Source organism: Anoplopoma fimbria, chromosome 4 (genome assembly GCF_027596085.1).
Source record: "Anoplopoma fimbria isolate UVic2021 breed Golden Eagle Sablefish chromosome 4, Afim_UVic_2022, whole genome shotgun sequence".
Lineage (NCBI taxonomy): Eukaryota > Metazoa > Chordata > Actinopteri > Perciformes > Anoplopomatidae > Anoplopoma > Anoplopoma fimbria.
In genome coordinates this window covers 23,707,980-23,713,979 of record NC_072452.1, presented here as the reverse complement: position 1 = coordinate 23,713,979, position 6,000 = coordinate 23,707,980, and positions in this window count along the sequence as shown.

Genomic DNA, 6,000 nt, shown 5'->3' with positions numbered 1-6,000 from the left:
GGCGTGTGAAACTAATTCTGGCCGCGGCATCTCGGTGTTTTCCCCCCTCGCCTCTGTTCCTAATTTTAGATAAAAGTTAAAATCAATTGAGCTCCCATTTAATTGGCAAACCGCCAAGCCAAAAAACAAATGTTGGTGGCTGAATAAATGCTGATGTAGAGGACTGTGACATCAGAGGTGAACTAAAGGCCTCGAGTTTGAAAAGGCACAGACGCTGCGTTGACAGTTTTTATGATATGGATCAACATGTTGCTACGGCGATATCAGCATCGGCTCGTTTCTGAATCTTTTTTGGTCTCCAAACAAAAACATGTGTGTGTTCTGTGCAAAAGGACAATATTTACCCAGCAGTTTTAATTAGCGCAGCAATTTCACTCCGAAATTAAGCAACTCCATCATAAGTCAAGCACTCGAATGCAGAAGCACGTACACGTACACACTAAAAAGAAAAAATCCACAAAATGCAAAGAAGAAATGGAAAAAAAAACAATGTGGAAGCAATTTATGCTAATTAGGCTTTTTATTTATGGTCCAATAATTGGGTGCATTTGAATTGTTGATGATGTTTTTTCTGCTTATTTTTCTCCTCCCCCTGCACTCCCCCCCATCGCTCCCTCTCTCAGGGAAGATCAAAGCACGAGCACTTGAATAGATGTTAATGGTGCATGGCTGTCGTCTTAGTCCTGAGTGGCTGAGATCTCTCCAGCCAAAGAAAAACAGCCAATTTGGGGTCTGCGTGGACACAATTAGCACAATTAATGTGCTCCTTTTCATGACGGCTGTCCCGTTTAACCTGCTGCAGAGAGGGAGGGGGGGGGTATTCATGTCGTCACTATGATTTTCATAACCTTTACCTCCCTTTGCCTTTTTCTCCGCGTCTTAGAAAACCATACATCATGCTGTTGGCGGACAAAGCAGAAGCACTCTAAAGTGAAAGTGAAGCTAATTCAAAAATAACGTGCATGATTCGGTAGCGCTGCCACGACATGATGAACTGTGTGCTAAATGTTGGCGCGGCGAACTTGTATAGCTGAGGAATGACGTTTTCGTCCAACACAACAGCAATCACATGCAGCTCGTCCTTCAAAATGTTCAAATCAGCCCACCCACAGGAATTTTCCGCCATAAACAGGGAAGCAAATCATTTTTTTTTTCTTTTTTTTTTTTGTTGGTAGTTGCTTTGCATGGCCGCAGCCCTGAGGCATTGCTTTTACAGTCCGTCTCCCTCCTGAATTTGAATGAGCCAGAGCGTTGCAGCCCGGACTGAGCGGAGGAAACAAGGTGCATTATGTAGGTGGGAGGTAACCGTGCCATTGAGAGACAATAAGCATGAAGGCCGGACCTTTGGAAACGGAGCGGAGGCTGCAGAGAGCGGGCCCGACAGAATGAAAAGATTAAGACTTGAGAAAAGATAGCAGGGCATGGGAAAAATCTAAAGGGAATCGGGCGACTGAAGTAGCCAATGAGCAACCGAGGGACAATGAGGCAAAGAGCGTTTTTTCCTTTTTTTCCCCCTTTCTTTTTCTTGTGAAAATTAATGTGCTCCCATTAGCTGCCAAAGCGTGCACACATTCCTCCATACCTAAAACGTGGCGTTACTTTGTGTGTGACTTTTGTTTCCCGCTGCGTATACAGACGCGAGGCTGTCAGGAGGGTGAAAGACGATTATTCAAATACAAACATTCCACCAGGTGTTTGCAAAAACTGTTGTTGGATTGCAGCTAAATGGCTGTCATGTGCCAACGAGAAGCCCATATAATGGTTTTAATGAGCCATGCTTTCACATGTTGGTGCCTTTTCTTTACATAGATTCAATCTGTATAGTTCGGTGGTCATTCCCAAACACTGGGTCAGGACCTACAGGTGGGTCCCAGCAGATTTTACAAGGGTCCTCATATACAGTTTTTTTATGATTAAACTAAACGTCATCTGTAGAACCTGTGCCGTTTTCTAGATTATTTTATGAGCATGCAAAATTTTTAAAACAGGATCATTTTAGCACTGAAGGTACTGTCATTTTTACACTGCCATGTTGACCAGGACCCTTTTGTAAAATATATTCAAAGTCTTAACGGGATTATTTCAGGCTAAATAAAGGTTAATTAAAAAAAAAAAAAAAAAAAAAAAAAAAAAAAAAGAATAATTAAAAGAACATTTTACATTTAGGACATCTTTGAGCCAAATGAGGGAGCCTGAATATTCAAACTGTTCTGATAATTGTACTTATAACATTGAATCTAATATGAAAGGCTAACGTACATTTTGTTTTATTTTATCGATGAGTAAAAGAAAAGAAGATAGCTTGCTAACTTTAGCTAAATACATTTATGTGGGTTTCTTTATAGTATTAAACAAGTGTTTAAGTTTTCAGTAACACAAGCATAAAACAAAGTTGTGATTTATCAAATGAATATCTATTCAAATGTCTGGTTTATCTATTCTAGAAAATATAAAGTGATGTGGAAATGGCAGTTAAAGTAGTCACAAACTTTCATTTACGCACAACTTTTCCCCTCACGCCAAATGTCATTTTTAAAAAGTGGGTCCCCAGAAAGAACCTTTAGGAAACACTGCTTTAGCTCCATCAAAATGCTGCCAACTCTTGATCCAACCAGCACAGCCTAATTTAAATGTAGGAAACAGATTATCCACGCTGGTGCTTTGTGACATTTAGCTTGTGTGCCGTTTCCTACAGACATCATAGCTAATAATCATCCAGAGTTATAAACAAGCACATGAGACGCAACAGATGGGTCAGAGCAGCAGTCACAGCTGTTGTGTACAGTATGTGAGCTGTGTGCTCATACACACCTGTGTGCGTGTATGTGTGTGCGTGTGCGTGTGTGTGTGTGTGTGTGTGTGTGTGTGTGTGTGTGAGAGAGAGAGTTTACGTCCGTGCTTCACACACATTCACACTCTCGCAGTGGCAGGAACACCAGGGTTTCATAAACATCACAACAGGCCAGCTGCAGAGAAATATGTGGCGATTACATACAGCGGAAGAGCAGCTGTTTCTGTGTGTCATGATATGCTGTCGCTGATAGAAAACATTGGCGTTGTATTAGTGATGATCTCATGATTGTGAAGCTCTGTTTTTGCCGAGGGAAGCCACTGCGGAAGTGTCCTAAAACTTGCATTATCTATACTGACCATCAGAGGGCCACTCCTCTGGTTGCAAAAAGTAGTCTGATTGGATAGAAATCAATGAGAAAATGTTAAGTTTATGGTCTCAATCTCTAGATTCAAGTCTTTTTCCATACAACATGATGTTCATTTAGTGAATTATGGTCCGTTCAGAGCCGGCGCCTCAATGTCACTCCTCGGTATTCCAAATATGATAACTTCTGCTCATTGGTTGCGTAAAAAACAAAATGGCGACTGCCGTTATCCAAGATGGCTTCTAAACAACAGCCAACAAACCAATGGGGTCGTCACAACGACTATGTGCACTTCTGATATACAGTCTATTGGTGCAACATGGCGGATTGCAAAAACAGTGATTCTTATTTTCAAGTGATCATACACTAATGAAAACATAGTTCTGAATATTGTATTCAACCTCTGCCAATGAATCCATCTAAATCCTACAACATCCGCAGTACAGAAGAAGCATCATGCACCATGAGGGCTGCTATACAGAACATAATAATATTAGAATGTAGCTGCAAACATTGCTACTCTCGCTAGCTGCCAGCACAAAAACTAGTTGGTTGAACTTATGAATACATTATTAGTGTACATGTATGTTGAGGTGGTGCTCCACTCAGCTCCTGACTCACTACTAGCTAGCTAATTGGTTAGCATTTATGCGACAGACAAAAGCTAGCAACTTAGCGTGCTATGAATCGACGGAGTGGGCTAACGCCAGCTAGCTCGATGACTCAAACTTGCACACTAAGATACCAACACTATGTGAGGCACATTGGACATTTAAATACCTTTTAAATGTGCCTCACAGTGTTGGTATCTTAGTGTGCAAGTTTAAAAAAAATAATTCAAGTGGCTGTTATAACTACTGAACATTTTTCCGAACAATGTACAGATTAAATTATGCTCAATTGTGTGAATTTATGAGTGTAACATTAACATTAGAGACTACATTTTCAAAGTTTAAACTTTTAAACGTCATGGAAATAAGTAGTCAGGGAAATCTGTACAATGCAATGGCTCAAAACATTCAGAAAGCATTGCAAAAATGTTTCATTGTTAAAACGCATTCGAGGTCTTTGTTCAGTCTGATGGGCGCACACAGTGTGGTTTAGTGAGAAAAATGGTTTGTTTACAGTGGAAACTCCACCAAGGAGCTCGCTGCTGCTCGTTCCTGCACTCTGATCCTCTCAAGTTTAATTCATCTTTATTGTCCCTGAGGGCAAATTCTCCTTGTAGCAAGACGCATAAAAGCAAATAACACAAAACAAGGCGTAATGCAAGACGCAAGACCCATAAAGCCTTGTGTTCATTATCCATAAAGCTGCTTTGAAATAAATACAAAAGAACAACCAATGACCTTCTAACTACCTTGCAATAAACAAATCAGGCAAAGAAAAGAAAATAATTCTTGACAACTTTAAACTTTGGGCGTAAACAGATTATATTAATCTGCACATATGCAAGAAATCCACAAATTCCTGTTTACAGTGTGTGTGTGACATGACGGTTGGATTGTTTTTATATGAGCTAAATCTGAGGTGAGGTATCCCTGCACTGCATTACTACATGTGCAAAAAGAAACAAACTCTTTTTTCCTTCTTCTGCTGAGTGTTTTTTGATTGTGGTTTGGCTTAAACGGCGACAACCTCCCTCAGTTCATAGCGGATGTTTGTTATGCTGAAGTAAAACCTTGGCAGCGTGGACCAGCATTGTTTTCAGTTCTTCAGTCGTCGTCTCCCTAAGTCAGCACCATAAAAGAAATGCTACTGTCCTGACCAAAAACGTGGCACACACACACACACACTTGTCCACCATAAGCCGCAGAAATCCACTTGAAATATGCCGTATCTCAGTTAGAAATAAACACTGTAGAGAAGCGCAGTTAATCATAGAAGATAATAAGGTGCTAAGGTTATTTGGTGTCATTAAAAGTTACTGAATAGACTCTTTTACAGCCGAAGTCATCAAATATATGCGTGTTCAACTTCACAACATGAGTGGCGTTTTGGCCCAGCCATCCAGACGAGTTTGCAAGCTTGAAAACATTGAATTACAAAAGTGTCTGGTTGTTGCGTGTTCGGTTATCAGAATCGATATCCCAACAGCAACTCAAGTTCTGGAGAATTCAGACAGGATCACAACCATTTAAGAGCAACAGGTGTTTCAGTTCAACAAGTGACCGTGTTAACTGGTGACTTTCAGGCTAACGCGTCTGTGTTAGCCTGAAAGTCAGGAGCTAGGAGCAACCACAAAACATGTTTGAAGCTCTCGCTTTAAAAACGCAATAAAGTCCAAACTCTGAGTCTTTGTCACGACAATCTGTACAAAACCACAGATAATGTAGTAATAATTAGTGTGTGTTTATTTATTTTTTTATATATATATATATATATATTAGTGTGTGATAAAACACACACTAATTATTGGGCTACTTGCTAATGTATTCTTCAAAGTCAATGTGATTAGGTTGCATTTGTGATCTTTGGTGGTTAATGTCCCTGCATAGCTATTCTCCATCGTTCTTCTGTTACCAAACTGCGTGCACACACACGTACGCACACACAGTTTACAAACTTTTAAAGGGTTTATAGCAATATTGAAGCATTTAATTTCATTTCCTGAGTCACTGCTGCAGTTCAAAATAGTCGTTGTTGTTGATGCAAGTTGCAGAAGCGAAATCAAAGAATCCACTTCCTCAATCAAAGACCAATTTTGACTAATCATGACCGCAATACATCGCGCTTTAATTGCAATTATTAAACCTTGAAGCATAAAGCTTTAAACATAATTGCTGCCCTCTTACTTTGTAAATGAAGTTTTATATGTTGTAAAAATACTCCCTTTTTTTTT